The sequence below is a fragment of the Numenius arquata genome, chromosome 7 (genome assembly GCF_964106895.1).
Source record: "Numenius arquata chromosome 7, bNumArq3.hap1.1, whole genome shotgun sequence".
NCBI classification, from domain to species: Eukaryota; Metazoa; Chordata; class Aves; order Charadriiformes; family Scolopacidae; genus Numenius; species Numenius arquata.
In genome coordinates, this window is record NC_133582.1 from 48,707,566 (window position 1) to 48,724,709 (window position 17,144).

At 35.9% G+C, this 17,144-nt stretch overlaps 1 protein-coding gene across 1 annotated transcript in view; it reads left to right on the forward strand.

Moving 5' to 3' along the window:
- The window catches only part of ZNF385D (zinc finger protein 385D), a 426,763-nt gene that overhangs the window by 209,699 nt on the left and 199,920 nt on the right, over positions 1 to 17,144 (forward strand). The gene's annotated exons all lie outside the window — the stretch shown is intronic.

Sequence of the window (17,144 nt, forward strand, 5' to 3'; positions counted from 1 at the left end):
GGCATGGCCAACTGGAAAAGAGAAAGAAAGAAGAGCGGAGAAGAAAGTGAGAAAACTCTGGAACACAGCCATGTAACAATAAGGATGCGGGGAAAGTTTTAAATGGAGAAGGGTTCAATGGTGGATTAAATATGAGATAAAGAGATGAAGTTCTGGAGCATGGATACCTGGGGCACACCAGGGGTGTGAAGTCACTGCACACGAATAAGGGATTAAGTACTGCTCCACAGTCATCTGAGAAAGAAAAGGAGACAACACTACTGAGAGGTTGTATTTCTGTCATCTTAGTATTTCAAGTAAGACAAGGAGATCTATTCTTTGCTTTTTTTTCAAAGCTTTTAAATCTGTGAAAACATCTGGACTTCAGTGCAATTGCTTCTTGTATGGCTGTATGGCTCCTTGTGCAATTGCTCCTTTTAGGGCTTTTTGTATTTCCTATAGAAACGTAGGAGTGACCATAATAACTGTGTTGCCACACTCTTCATTTTCAGTAATGCTTGAGACACCCCATGAAGCTCTTTTGGAAATGTCTTTTTAATACATTTTACTTGGAAATAAGCTTGTGGAAGGAACAAATGTAAAGAGGAACTACTTCAGGATATGGGAAATTCATTTTCAGGAATATAATATCCTCAATCCATATTATTTGAAGATTAGATAATTATATTGAAAATCTCTTTAGTTTGTAAATGTCTTCCTGTCTTTGGCACTGGGGCACCCTACAGCCCTTTTCTTAGTGACATAGTCATCAAGTTTTTCCTTTGCTTCTTGAAAAGCTGCTTGGGGTCTAGATCTGCTGTTGTGATGTTGGCTGGCCACCACTGATGTTTATAATTGTACATTTAACATATTTTGCACTACCACTATCTCATTTCTTTGTCTTATTAGCTCCTCAATTTCCCTTGGGGAAAGGCAAAAAGAGATGCGAATAAATTGAAGGTACAGATGGATTAACTGTCATTTACAAATGTCTTTCTAGAAAAAGTGTGTTTGCTTTTCTGTTGTGCAACTCGATATGGAATTATTCTCCCATCTCGCTGACACATGAAGTGTGACTATGCAGTGTCCCACTGTAGTAGCCATGCATGACGCACGAGTTTCGCCTTAAAAAGTTCCCTTGCATTAGAAACAATACACAATTACACACTGCTTCAAATGGTGTAACAGGGGAATAAGGGCAAAGAAAAGAATCTATTTGGAGTAACTTAGTTTCCTAAAATATTTGTTTACAGTGCGAATTTCAATAATTAATGTACGGATTAAAACATTTTGCTTATCTTCTTCTTCCAGCAGTAGGGTCAGCACCTATAGCTATACAGAAGGAAGCCAGAAAAGCTTCCAGACACAAAGCTGACAAGTAGAGTGCTCCAGCTGCAGCCTCAGCATATGCTGCAGAACTCCATACATTACTGCGCTAATGGGAATGTGTTTGTTTTTTCTGGCCAGATCACCAGTGTGCTGTTTAGGCTATCTTTTTCTCCTGAATGTCATTTTTTCCTTTTGGTATTATAGAATGTGGGTGCCAAAGCCTTTATGTAACATTTAATGTAATAGGAATTGTTCCTGTTTCCTTTCCTGTTATAAAGCTTGTCTACCTTCAGGAGTCAGCTAAGCTGTTTGTGAACTAAAATCTTGTTTCTCTGTAGCAAATTCCTTAGTAGCTCTGTTGTATATTCGTGTTGCAGTATATTCACTCTAAAGCTGCGAACTTTCAAGTGTAGAGGCTTGATAGTGCTGTTGGGCTATTTTTGTTGTTTACACAAATATAAGTAGAAGTTGTAGGTAGGCACTATTTTCTCTTAATGTTTTTCTTAAGCCCTAGATTTTGAAAGCTTTGAAATGCATGATATTTTTAGTTCTTCTAAAGTAGTAAAATAGGATAAGAATCTTAGATTAACCTCTTTTATAGGTTATTGATGGGAAAAATAAAATCCAGTGCCTGTTAAAGCAATGGAAAAGCTCTTCTTATGGATGAGTCTTCTAAAAGTTTGAATACACACAAAGAAGCAGGCAAATACTTTGAAAGTGTGGAAGTTTTAAATTTATATTGCTTTGTCCTGCATTATTTACATTGATTTAAACATAAGACCATGGCAGATTTGCCCTGAGTAGACTTTGTCAATTTTATTTGTATGACTAAACACCAAAGTGGCATGAAAACTGCTTGAAGAAATGCAAGAGGATGATTAGAATAATCTAGTCCCCAAGAGGAAAATATGAAAAATATTTGTACTGAAATAGAAAGGTCTAAAGGTAATTGTGGAGATGGGGAGGAATGTGATTATCTTGGAGGCACACACTCCTAAGAGAAGGTTGGTTGAAACTACAAATACATTTAAAATTTAGTAGGGCACAACAAACATGAGCCCCAAACCCACGTTTCCATAAATGTTTAGATAAAAAAGAACTAACATGTAATATCCACACAGTAAAGCAAAGAAATTGCACACTTTGCCTTGCTATGTTTTAACTGAATGATGGTATTGGTTTAATACCTGGAATTACTCAGTTTCCCTTTGAGCATCCAGTTGTCATTAGTAATCAGGATTAATAAACCGGAGAGAGAAATGAGAGATTCAGAAACAGATGTGGGAATCATTCATTATAAAGTATAGTAAAACATAAATACAGATCTGGTGGAAATGTGATAAATTTTGAAGATGAAAATGTGATAAATCCAAAAGCATATATATAATTGAGACTCAATCTATATATTGTCTCAGGTGAAAGGAAATTATTTATGTCTGTGAACAGCAAGTATGTTTTTGAAAAACTACATTTAAGTGGATAGTCTTATGTCATTGTTTGGGTGGACTACCGATGTGAGTGTAGGCTTGTAAGACTGAGCTGTTAGTATTGCTATGCTAATTAAATAAAGACTCATCAAACATACAGGTAAATGTAGTCTACATATGTAGTCTACATATGTAGTCTACATATGGCCTCTGATGTTCTGTATGTCACAGTCAGTAAAATATTTTCTCATAAGATTTGAATTTTTACTCCCATTTTCTCCCCAACCTCAGAAGCACTCAAAAGGCACAGGAAATGAGAAAATTATGCTTGCAAGAGGTGCAATTTAATGCCTGCCAAATTTCTATACTATCCTGTAGGTTTGTACCCATTTTGGAGGCCTATATTTAAGTATCTCTTTAGTATGTATGAATATTCTTATGTATTTGTAAGTTTTTAGAGTCAGGAAAGGGAAGGGTTTTACAGTGCTAACAATAGAATACCACCTTTACCCAAAGAGGCTAATAGATCGTAAGATGTGTATTTCTTGCATCTGATAGACCAGCTCTTGCATACAATTGCTTAAATGTATGCCTGTGCAAATGTGACCACTAACACAATGTACACACAGCACATCTTAACAAAACTTTGGTGTTTACAGACAGTATAGATTTGGATAATTTATGCAAAAAATATTCTAGGAAACTGGCTTGCTTTGATTCTCTTTAGCATTTTCAAGGGATTATCTTCTCTTTGGTAATGTGTTTTCTCTTGGGGAATGCTTTTATATCTTCCAGGCAGACATAAACTGAAATGATAATGCTCATGTTTCATTTAGGAAACTGTTTGCTGTCAGGGTCTGACATGGCTTTTACTTGTGCCATAATTTCATGAAATCATGACAGAATTGTGAAATCAAGAGAATATTTGAGATTCTTAGTGTCTTGGGGCAGAGAGATGTTTGGACACATCCAGAATGAGAAACGGTTGACCACTTTTGTACTTAGACCATACTAAACCATATTGAAATGTGGCTGGGTGAAAAAAACATCTATGCACATTGCACCTTCCATATGTCAAATATGCTATATTTATGGTTTCAGTTTTGATTTCTAAAATAAAGCTTCAATTTTCTTTGTTTGCTAGGGGCTTTAAGGTGGGAGTCGTTATTGTTATTTTGGGGAGTTTTATCATCATTGTCCTCAGCATCAAATATATCTTATGAAGATGACAATGAAATTTGTATACTAGCTACTACGTACTGTAATGTTAGAGGATTGCATTTTTCCTTTCTTTCATTACCGTTATAATATTACAGACTTCTACAGTTTTATTGGAATATACTTTCTGGATGAGAAAAAACTGTCAGCCTACTGAAGCTGAGCAATTTTCAGGTGAACAGTTAAATCGGTGCATGTTTGTAAGGATAATTAGTAGTTGCAGTTGCCACTTGCACTCAGTAGAGATTTTAAGCATTGGAATGACTTAAAACACTGACTAATTAATCCCTGCCACATTGGTTTGAAGCAGATAAAAAATGTCATGCTGTAAAAACATGGTAGAGGTGATAAACTGAGGCACAAATCTGCTAAATTTGCAGTTAAGCCAGGTTTATCACCCAGTAAACCTGAATCCTAGTCAGGTGTGTGCTTTAACCACTAACATCTGAACTAGAAGAATTAGCAAAGAGTTTGCATCTCAGAAAAGAAGAAAAATCCTCCTTATTATCAGAGAATTTCACATTTTTCCTGTTCAGTAACTTGATATGAGCATGATGTTCTATGGCTCAGGTCATTCATCTATCTTTTTAATGCATATATATGCATTAAAAGGCGGTTAGAGGTAGACATAAAACCCTGATGTGGCACATGTAGCTTTGTTCATTTCATTTTATTACAACACGATCCCGGTACCTTACAAACTTACATTTGCTTGGTAAGGCCTCCATCCATTAGGCAGTGCGTTTTTGAGCTCAAATAACCATTTTTAAAATGAAAAAAAAAGAATAAAATAATAGCCCTAGTGTTAGATAGACTGTATTTGGGGCTTTTATGTCTGAGTTCATGACATAGCAGAACAATTACGCTTATTATCGTCCATTACACAAGAGGTAGTATCTTTGTGTATAGAGTCTGTCAGGCACAGCTTAAATCTCTGCACACTTATTTTTCATCACAGACAGCTAAATTCTATTTCAGCTAGAAGCTTTTCCAGTCAAAGAAACCCAATACCCAGAAATTCCCGAAAGTTAACCAAACAGTAAGTGTGTAGCTGTGTTTCATTGTTCAGATCAGTGTATAGGTTGCGTGTAAGTAACCTTACTGGACTGGAGATGATATATGCTATGGGAAAATATTAAGAACTATAAAGCAAGTTCAGAAGATATTTGATACCCTTTAAGATAAATTTTATTAAAGGATCATATCGTATTTAACAATTAGGGCCTTTAGGAAGGTATTAGTTAAAACTTTTCAGACTTTGAACAGTCATCTCCATGGTTATTTCAGAATAATTATGTAATCTTGCAAAGTAAAACTACAAAAAGGAATGCAACTTTTGTTGGAAAAAGTTAATGTTTAAACGGAAGGTTTGGGATTTCTGCCTCAATATCCTCATATAAAATATATTAAAATGAAGTTATAGAAGTCACCACAGAGTTCTGCCATGACTTTGAAAAAAAAAAATCCTCTTTCCACCAGGGAAAATGACACTGAAGTAAGCAAGCTATTACAACTTGAAATAGAAGACTTTATGATATTGTTTTTTCTATATACTTAGTACTGGCAAAATGTACTAGCGATCAATATGCTGAGCAGGTAGTGAACCTTAGTCCTGACTAGGAGTTTGATCTTCATAATCAAGGAAAAGAGTTTAGCTTTCATAGTGATATACTACTTTATTTTCATCTGAAATTACCAACAGGGCTGGCAGTTTTCATGATAAATTTTTGAGAAGTTATGTGGCCAGTAATCCAATAGATCTCCAAGGATGAATGGACCTGAGAGTATCACTGGTTTCACATGATCTCTGTTTTCATTGTGAAAAACTATAAGGAATCCATGTCTTGGAGTAAACAAAAACATAGTTCTTACCTGTAGGACCTCAAATTAAATCATACTTTATAGTTATGGAATTTGTAGGGCATAACACCTCAGATTGTGCAAATAAAACATAATTTTTTCTTACTTGCTTTTCTGCTCACTGCTTTTAGTATATAGAGTCAACATTTTAACCAATATACAGTGTTCCTACCTACAGCATTTGTAGTGTAATAAAAATAGTAGCAGTTGCTGACTTTATTACATCTCATTGACTTATTTTGAAAATATTTGAAGATTTTTACCTCTTTACCAATCTATAGTTGTACAGTTTCTATTTTTTTAAATAGTCAGCTTGGACTTGTGTAACTGCAATAACCTGGAATTTTTCCTTAGAATCTTTTTTTTTTTTTTTTTTACGAACAAATCTTTACCATCTTGTATGATAATAGAGTGAAAAAATAATATAAGTCTTTGTGACTGACACAAGTAGTCAACAAAAATATATATATGCACATCCATCCATACATGTGGAAGTGGTCAGGATATCACAGGGAAATGTATTAGTGTCTAATAAAGCCTACAGGTGTTCTAGTATTAAAATGCTCTAACACATAAAACACTTAAATATGGGTGTACCGATTCCACAGCCATGTGAATACTTAGTTGTATCCTTCCATAAAGCTTCCAAGTGATACCTCATTTTAGAGAGGGATCATAGTGATGTTAAGAAATATGTTTGAGTGATAACCGATTTTACTTCTTGGCTGGAAAAGTAATCATATTATTCTCAGATTTACATTGGAGAAAGACTCTATTCCACTTTTACCCAAAGGTGAAGGCAAAGAGCTGGGCTTGGAAAGGACTAAGTTTTTATATCATAGCTACTTAAAACAGTAATTATGTGAAAGTCTCCGTGGGAAGTATAAGCAACTGGAAGACTTTTCCCTTAAACATGTCCACAGTCCTGTCAAACCAGCTATTTCCCACTCTTTTTAGCAAATCTAATCAGTCAGTTTTTGTTTACTCTTTGAATAGTCAATTCTAGATAGGGTTTCTTTTCTATTGATTTTATAGATACACATAAAATATCTGTATGTGTGCTTAGGGACATAGATTTATAAAAAATTAGGAGCCACAAATTATGATATGATGCAGTATGTTAAATAATGTAGTAATGTTTGCACTTTTCAAAATTATTTTTAGAAAGAGATAAGAAGATGCTGTGCTGAAAAGTGGAAAGGCGATTTAATACTCCTGTTTACCTGCATCATTATGCTCATTTGTGTATGTTTGGTATCTTAGTTCTTGTTACTCAAAGTCCTTACTACATGTCTTGCCTAATCAGACTCCCCTGGTTGGACTAAACAGGTCTTCATTTTGAAAGTTGTACATTTTGAAGATCTGTAATTTCCTTAGTGGTAAGCTCCCTTTCTTTGCAGTGGGAAGAGGACTGGGAGCCTCTGCTTCTCTGTCTAGAGAGAGTGTATCTAGGGAATAGGAGGAAACGAAATCCCAGCATCCACCTGTAGTAATACCCAGAGCAGCACACACTCAGTCCTTCCTAATGCATGCGTTTTCCCAGGAAATCTTGATAGCAGGCAAGCGGAAAAAACTCCCAAAGCTGTGAAGAAAACCCAGCTTTACTATAGTGTGTATAAAAGATTTCTTAATGAAGCTGGAAGGAAGCTGGAGAAATTATATATTGCTGTTGTCCAGATCACTGTTCAAAGAAGAGACTTCAGGTTAAAATAAGTTTCTTAGCTGTTCAGTTTCCTTCACTTTCCTTAAAGGCCCAATTAGTTCTTTTCCACAAACATTACATTTACTTCATAACAAAGAAAGAAAACAAAACAAAAAATCAGGTTCTAGCTTTTTGTTTGGACAAGGAAAAAGTTATCACAGAATCACAGAATTGTTGGAGTTGGAAGGGACCTTCTAGAGATCATCTAGTCCAACTCCCCTGCCAAAGCAGGGTTTCCCAGAGCACACTACTCAGGACTGCATCCAGGCGGGTCTTGAAAATCTCCAAAGAAGGGGACTCCACAACTTCCCTGGGCAGCCTGTTCCAGGGCTCTGTCACCCTCACCGTGAAGATGTTCTTCCTCGTATTTGAGTAGAACTTCCTATGATCCAGCTTGTGCCTGTTGCCCCTCATCCTCTCACTGGGAACCACTGAAAAGAGTCTGGCTCCATCCTCCCTCAAAGTGCCCTTTAGATACTTATAAGCATTGATAAGGTCTCCCCTCAGCCTTCTCTTCTCCAGGCTAAAGAGTCCCAGCTCTCTCAGCCTTTCTTCATAGGGGAGATGCTCCAATCCCTTAATCATCTTTGTTGCCCTTAAAATGTTTTTTATTTAAAAAATAGTTTATGTAAATGAGCTTATATTTTTGGAAAGTGCTTTCCCTGTGTTCAATATTGCATGCTGCAATTCAGTCAAAATGGAATTGTTTAAAAGATTCAATTTTCTGCACTCTCTGCTTCTTTTTCTTTATTTTTTTTTCTCCTGAATATGTTCTGTCAGAAAGACACAAAGACTTTGCTTTGCATATTTTTATGCATTAACACAATGGCGGATCTGGACCAGTTTTCTGCACAATAAAGAAAAAAAGCCCCAAACTCTGGCATTAATTTCACAAATATCAAATCTTTTTATATCCAAGTATTTATGAAGAATGATATTCCTGCTCTTCATTACTATATTTCTTTTAAATACGGCTTTAATAAAAGCAGAAAACCCTCCCAATATTTCATGTACACTTGATTTCTTTTCTTTGAAACTATACGAACTTGTTTGTATCATCAAAGTTAATCTAATGGGACTTAACTTTGCTTAGTTATTATTTTATTAATATGTAATAACTAATCTATAGTTAAATAAGATTTATCAGTTATTGAGGGGGTTTTATATTAAAGATATATTTGGTGCAGATCCTCCAAAAGTAAATGTGGATATTTTTATAACTAGCTCGGAGGGAACACAGAGTTTCTTTGAAGCCTGAAAGCAGGAATCCTGGAATGACAGAAATGTCTTTGGAGAGAGAAGGAGGGGAGGAGAAGAGAGGAAATACCTTCATAAAATCTGAAAAGCACATTCCTGTTCTCTGATAATAGATGGCATAGCACAATGTCTGCACATTTTAGCTAAGCTGATAACAGTGGAGTGGGGAAAAAAAAAAAGGTTAAGAACTCAAGCAAATACTGACTACTAATGATTTGACTAGTACATTTATAAATGAGGTATTTTACAGGTGCAAGTGAAATTCAAACAAGAAAAAAACAGTGAATTTTTTCTAAGTGGTGTAATGGCAGATCAACATAGCTTACCTGAAGGTCATTTTAACATTTGACTAGCTAATATTTTCTACTCAGGAGGGCCAGGCATTTAATCTGTGACAAGAACAGTGCAGATTTTATGTGAGAAAGTGATTGTAGCACTGATTTCCAGCATTTTTCCAAGAAAATTTATTGAAAAATAATTTGGCCTTTTTGTTGGTAAATTATACAGATTAACAGATGAACGCTATGTTATCCGAGACAGGGAAAGAATTCCTTACATAGATATCACAGGCTCCTAGAGAACAAAAGAAGATATATAAGTATATGCATATGCATATATGTATATAAATATAACAACAGTACATACATACACACGATTTGATTCGATTGCCTGTGCCTGCTGCATAACCAGTAATTGGCTAATCAAAAAGAATTCTAAGATTCCAGTTCAGTAAGGATTACCTGGATGGTAATTACCATTTATTCTTTTCTTGCTTTGAACAATTTAGTTTTAAATCCAAGGGAAAAAAAATGATTTTTTTTTTTTTTTTATGAAATTTCCAGCACTTCTTAATTTAGCTAGTATATATCTGCTCCTGTCATTAACAAGTCAGAATATAGGAGAACGTAATTAGAAAAAAAAATAATACTTTAAAAGATAAAAACTAAAAGAACACTGTGAAGATCATATTTAGGGCAGAATACTTAAAGAATTCCTAGTTTTATTTAAACCAGTTTTCTAATCCCCTGCTAGGCCAATTCATACATAATATGGGAAAAGGACATGGGTTCTATTTTTGGGTCTGCAATCATATTTTAAATGAATCATATTATTCCCTTGTCTCATTTTCCACATTTCTAAATAGGGATAATAAGATTTATCTGCCTTGGCAGTACTTTAAAGACAGTATAAAGCTCCAATTTATTAATTCTTATTAACACACACACATGCACACCTAAGCAAAGGAGATCACATTCTGCCGATGAATCTAAAGTAGGATACTGGCCAAGTATCATAGAACTAAAATCTTAACCTTTGTGGAGAAAATTTAAAAAGCATGGTTTTACACATATTTGGAATGTATTTGAGAGAGAGAAATTAATTTATTTTGAGGCAGTGTTCTTCTGACACACTGAGGAAACAACATAAAGAGGGTAGTAGCATGGTCATGGAAACCCTTACTTGGGAAAGCTGCCATTTTAAGCAGCTGTGTTACAGGCTGAGTTCAATTGGGAAGATGCAGAAATGTTTCCATCTCTTGGGTCCTGCTGTAGGCAGCAGCTGTCTTCTGGCTCCTCTTTCACTGTAACATGGACACAGATTAACGTGTTGTGGTTCCCTTGAGGAGGAAATCCAACTACCAGCGAGATTTTCCAGGCCTAATCTTGATGGTCCAGGAGCCATGAGCATTTACACTTGCCAGCAGTTAACAGGCAGCCCAGTTAAAGTACTACTTGGGTTACGGTCATTTCCCATGTTTATCATACCGAAGAGTATAAGAACTAACAGAAACAGTGCAATGCTGTAATATGACTATTGGCAAAAAAAAGTAAGTATTTATAATACTAAGCAGAACAAAGTTTTAGACATTTTAATTTTTGTTTTAATCATAAAAGCTTACAGAAATGATAGAGGGATTACTTTGAATTGCATGCATTTCTATAGTGTTTTGTAACTCAACCATTTATATATTGTGCAAATACATGGGAACTGGAAAATGAAAGGGAGCAAAGCCATTAATCAGCTTGCTAATGTGTTTTCCTTATCAGGCTGAAAGAAGTGCTAAGAACAAGCAGGTAGCATACATTATGAAAAAAAGATGGAGTGTCAGATACGGCTTTGTAAGGTAAACCTGTGCAGTGGGAGAGATTTAACTTTTCCCTTAATGTAAAATTCCCAATTCTATAAATACCATGGTAAGAAAATACTCTTGTGTGTATAATGACCTGGTATACATTTCTGAATCTAATGCATGTTTCCCAGGTGACATTAGGCAGGTTACAGGAGGTAACTCCTGTATCATCAGTATGTGTGTACCTCAACTGTAACCTATAATCTGCTTCCTTCTCAGCCAGTTCATTACCCATAAAAAAAAAAAAATACAGTATTTCATCCTCCTTTGATGTGTTGTGTCATCTGCCTCCAAACAATTGCAGCTGCTTGCTATAAGCATCCAGGCAATCTTTAAAGCAATCCTGAACCTTAGCACCGTGGGGTCTAATATGAGGAACCCATTCTTTCCATCTTTTAACCACAACCTAATCTTGTGTGACATCTTTAAACATAGCTTTAACAGAAATAACAATAATCAAATTGGTAAACTTGACCTTTTTGTTGTAATTCCAAACATGACTGTTCTTTAGGTCAATTTGATGTTAACAGCTACTTAACCTTGTTTGATAGTTGTATAGTTTTGGGAAATGATTTTGCATCTAGTCATCTTAAGCCTTAATTTGGAATGCAGATAAATTTCAAGTGCCAGAAGGGGATTCTGTCCCAATATAATAACATACCTGTGATTTAATGAGTCACCTTTTGTCATTGCCTTTCCACTTTATGATTTGCACAGATGTGCTGTGAGAGTAGAAAAGATGCCATCTGTGGATCTAGAGCTTTCTCTTGTGATATTGTTATTGAATTTGGTTTCACATGTAGAGTCTTCTGGTTCACCTCTGGGATATTGTTATTGACTGTGCAAACTGATCTCCTTGGGCCAAAAAATTCATCTTTATACATCAACGCTTGAGTTGATCTCGAGAGAAAGCCTATTGCAAAAGCAAGTGAATTAAAATAAAATGCATGCTGACAAACTCAACATTTGTGTACAAAATACACAAATGGAGCCAGAGAATTCTTTATAACATATGTCTGTCTTTCTCTAGTTTATTTCTATTTTAGAAATTATTAAAAATTATCCTGTTATTATATATATCCTATATATATTATCCGTAATATATCCTGATATTACGGATCCTGTTATGATAGTTTTGATCACCTTTACATAGAGATCGCTCTACAACAAACTTCTAGATTCCACGGACTGTGAGGCCATTCTAATTGATTATGAGGGACAGACTGTCTTCCAGAATACTCATCTGACGTGCAGGATATGTATCTTCTTTTATCTTGTTTACCTGAAAAACATAAATTAAAGGGACGTTCTATTAAATGAAAAAAAGTTTACGAATGAGTGCCCAAGTAAGATTCAGTTCTCTCAAAAGTAACAAATAAAAAGAGATTGTATAGTATGTACCTCAAACTGGCTTGAATAAATTTGATTCAGCACTTATCTTGAATTCCTGAGTCCATTAATTTATTTCAAAGAAAACCTATACATGAATAAAATAAAGGTCTGCACAGAAAACCCAAATCATTGGCACTCTGTTGGAAATTATAATTGTATTAATAATTGGTTTGAACCTGTATAATCACTCTAATTTTAGTGCTGTAGAAGAATTTGCTAGTCACCTATGTTGATACAAAAAGTGAGATTCTACTTATTTTACACTGTGAGATAACCTTTGCTGGTTTTTTAGAAACAGCAAACACAGTGATGATATGAAGTTCTTTGGAGATGTGAGTGTCCTTGAGCCAAATGTTTAAATGGCCGAAAGCATCAGACACGCTTATATAAGTACCCAACTATTTCATTAAAACCCTGAGGTGAGAATTTCAAATTGTTTGCAATCTGCAGCTAATTTCAAGGTGATATCTTGTGAAGAGCTGATGAAATAATGGAATTAATTACTGAATAGCGTAACAGAAATCAGAATATGTAGTGAATCTTATTCTTACTTGTGCCCTATATCTACCAGGAACAGTTAGCAAGGATGCAGGGCAGGAACAGGTTAAAGGTACTTACTTTTTCTACCTTGACTGCTCATGTAGTTCAGAGCATACTGAGGAGAGCCTTAAATTGCATTGGCTGGGTGTGGTTCCTTGTTGCTTGGCACCTGCTGTGCAGAAGAAATATGTGAGTCATCATCTGCTGGGTGCCATTGTGGGATGGATGGATGGTGGTGGGAGAAGGAGCTCTGTCAGTCTTTCATGCCTGAGGAATTTATGCTTTGCTGCTGCCAAAGCTATTGATATTGTGGTTGGTGCCTTCAGCTAGAGTGAAGTAACTGTAGGCGTGGGGGAAAACTTGGTCCCATGTCCAAGCAAACAATTAGTTATAATCTCCCCTCTTGAGTGCAAGCCAGGAGAAGATGGTGAAGGCATGCAAGAAACGAGTCTCAGAGCTTATCCTGAGTAAGCACATGGCAGTAAGCTTCCAGGCTCCCACTGATATTAGCAGCTGTGCTATAAAAATGATTTTCAGTTTAAACCCAGGCTCCCCTATTGATTTCCAGCTTGATTTTTATATGAATGTCATATCTCTGTCTTATCAGCTTCATGCAGCTCTAGTTGGTTTGGCACTTTGTGATGTTCTTGACATTGTTCAGATAGATGTTAAGTTAAAGCTGAACAGCTTCCTTGACCTGAAATTTAAACAAGAACGTGACAGTCCTGGAATTTTACTTAAGACTCAGAAACACATCTTCAAAAGTACCAGAAAACTGCCTTTTAAGAAGCATTTCAGACAAGCCCATTGCTAGGAGTAAGTACATAATAATAATTTGGGAGCAAATATTAACCGTTCAGTATTTTGATAGATGCTATTCAACTAGAGAACAAAAATTATTTAGGAAGGAGATTCTTATGCTAATCTGAAGTCTGTGGGAAGCTTTCTTCCCCTGCCCCACCCCAGAAGGTTTTTTTTGTTTCACGGAAATACATCAGTTGATGTGGGTGCCTTTTACACATGATGGAATCAATAAACCTGTAGGTCTCACAGTCATTCTGTGTCGATGAGCATCAGCTGTATGTTTTTGTAGTTGTTAAAAGAAACAGTGATGTTGAGGTTAGAAGAGATACTGGATGATGAAAGTATGGTGTGGGCCTGTTAAAGAAAAAGAAGGTATGTTAAGGAAGGGATTATACCCCGAAAAATTATGGGCAGAGGTTTATATGTGGACTGGCAATGGTTGGGGATGTTACAGAGACCAGAGAATGAATGATAAACCTATTCTTTTTAGTCATAACTGAAGTGATTTGCTCCAACAAGTTACTATCCAAAGGCTGCAGTCGCTATTATGACTTTGTGTCCCCTTTTTGTAAAGGGTTATTGCTTGTTGTCCAACTGACAGCTGAAATTTGCCAGGAACTGAAAACTAAAAATAGGAAAATATATCAAGAAAAAGAACAAATAAGTTTTTAAGACCTTAGAAATGGCAACATAGGGGCGTTTTCTGAGGAATGGGCTGGGGAAATGACTATAAATTGGAAAGAACTGGCTTGTGTGGTAATGTCTCCTTCCTCTGCAATCACTGTTTTGAGGTGGTATTTGAATCCCCTATAGACTCCTTTCGGTCCTTTGCTTCGCAGTAACTTTGCTAGGTAGGGATTTACTGGTAGGGGACTATAAAGAGCCTTTGTTGATCTACTTTTAGGTCTTGTAAATTACTGTCTCATGATCATATTTCCTACTGAATAGGGCAGAAGACTTTCATATTCAGGGTTGGAAGGTGTGAAATCAGATGAAGGTGTACATTGTTTCATGGATTGTACATGATGCTTTACATATATGCAGAGACAAAAAGCTTTTTTGACTATAATGGTCATGAATAATATTTGATTAATTACTTTTTTTGCAGTATTTCCCTTGGAATTGAAAAGTATATTGCCAGGACATGCAAAGAGGAGACAGGAATTACCTGAATTAAATACATGGAGAATCTGGAAAAAAACTAGTCTTGCTTTGATGAGCTAATTACTCTTAATTGGCTTGCAGAGAGCTTTTGGGGGAAGGGTGTAAGGTGTGGATAAAAGTGATGTAAGGATTTCATAGCTGATTACAGCAATTTCACACCTTGCTGTAATCAGATACTGACTAAGTCTCATGCCCTGTTACAATATTACACAATTTAGAAGAAAGTCTGTGAGATAGCTGTGTGCAAACGAAGTGAACTTACCACATGAAATAAATGCAAACAAATTATTATCTGTGGAAAACAACATAATACCTTAAAATGGTAAGGGTTTTGTTTTTTTTTTTATTTGAATTGGATATAATTTTTTTTTGTTTGTAGTTGATGATATGACCTTATCAACATAGAGGTGTGTGTTAGTGTGTACATAGTGGCAAATGCTTTGTAATAAAAATAGTCAATTTCCTTTCTGTTGTAGAAGCAGTTCATAGTTATGCTTTGGAGAGTTTTGTTTTTATCTGTTTCTGTGTTGATTTATAGATGGGCATCTTTTGTGTATCTAGATAAAGCACATAATGAAGGTTAATTCAAATAACATTGGGTTTAGGTGGTAGTGAATTCTTAAGTACCTTTTATATCTTGTGAAAAAGAATTGCATGAGTCCAGCTGTTGTGGCAGTTACAATCTCCAGGGAGTCTTTGCACAAATAACCAGACTGGATTCTTAATTCAGTAGAGAGCAAGCCCAGCAAGAGAAGCACTCAGATGATCCAGTTCATTGTATCCCTGTTGCTAAGCAGACAGGCTTTTGTACCAGTTGGAACGTTTTCAGGCTCTGTGGCTGCATTCCTAGATGAGTTGCAATAATTAAATGTGAAAGTAGTGATTGCCAGCATTGCATGCCAATTCCAGTTTTATAAAAAGGGGCAAAACCATCTGATCAGCCCTAGACGGAAACAGAAATTTGTTTGACCTATAATTATGTGCCAAACAAATGGCAGTGTGAGTTTAAAGAAACAAAAACATAAAAATCCTCCTAAGCTATGGATTGTTTTACTGTTCTGCGAGGACATATTCCTTGTTGGTAGGGAATACCCTGGAGGAGGAAATTCCCTTTAAGTGACTGTATTTCTATTGTGACAGCTTTTTTTTTCTGTTTAACCTATTTCAAGGCTTCTTGAACTTCTGGTTTTGCTAGGCACTGAGTAAATTCTTTTTAGGTAATGGATAAGACTAGGTATTATCTGTAATCTGCTCCTTTTCCCAGTTTGTGTTGCCTCATCAGCTTTTGCAGCCACCTCTGCTATGGACTGAATAATAAGGGAGAGAGAACTGAACTTTTTGCTGCTTCTCAGTTGACAGCTGCAGAGGCGGAGAAGTGGCAATAATAAACTTCTGGGTTTCATGGGAGTGAAAAGGCCTATACAGTCACTTTACATCCACTTGGATGGACTCCGTGGAAGCAACACAGGGCTATTGGTGATTCTTGTTGCTAATTGCTGTGGAAAGGTCTGATAATATGGGTATTGATGCCACCCAGAGAATAAAACCAGCTCTGTTAAAATTGTGGAGCATGCATTTGTTGTTTTTTTTTTCTTTTGCAAATTTATCAAAAAAGGAAAAATGTGTTTCTCCAACATAAAAGGATGATCAGAAAAAAAATCGAGAATTAAAATGGACTATTTTGTCTTACCAGGTTGATACTAGAATTTTTATTTATTTATGTGTTTTTAAGCTTTTGACATCTGACAGTTTCTGTATGATTTCTCTGATCTTCTGACTTGCACATAAGCTTGTTTCACATGCAGTAGAAGACCAAGTGAGAAAAGAGGTGGGACAACCTGCCTCCTTATCAACTCCTACCTCTGTTAGAGCTTCTTGCAAACTTGCCTACAAGAGACAATGTGTTGAATTTTTTTGTAGGCTGTACAACAACTACATTGACAGGAGCCTCCTGTGTGGGTAGGAAGTAGTTGGAATTTAAGTTTCTCCCATCATGAAGTGAGACTTGTCCTTCTGAATATGTTGACTTTGCATAAAATTGCTTTTTTTTCCACTGGAAATTAACTTTGTGTTAAAACTTCCAGACAGCTCTTGTGAATATAGATACATTTTCTTCGCCTATGGATAAGACAAAAGAGATCAGATTTCAAGCCATAATTCAGTACTAGGGCTGGAGGCTTGCCTTGAAAGATTAAGAATTCTCAGTATGGAAACCATGCTTTGCTCAGTGCTTTCAGAAGCAGCTATATAAAGGTAATTTGTGAGGGGTCTAATATCCAGTAATCATTTTCCTTTGTACAGGTCAGGCTATTATAAGTTTTAGGGTGAATACAAAATTGTG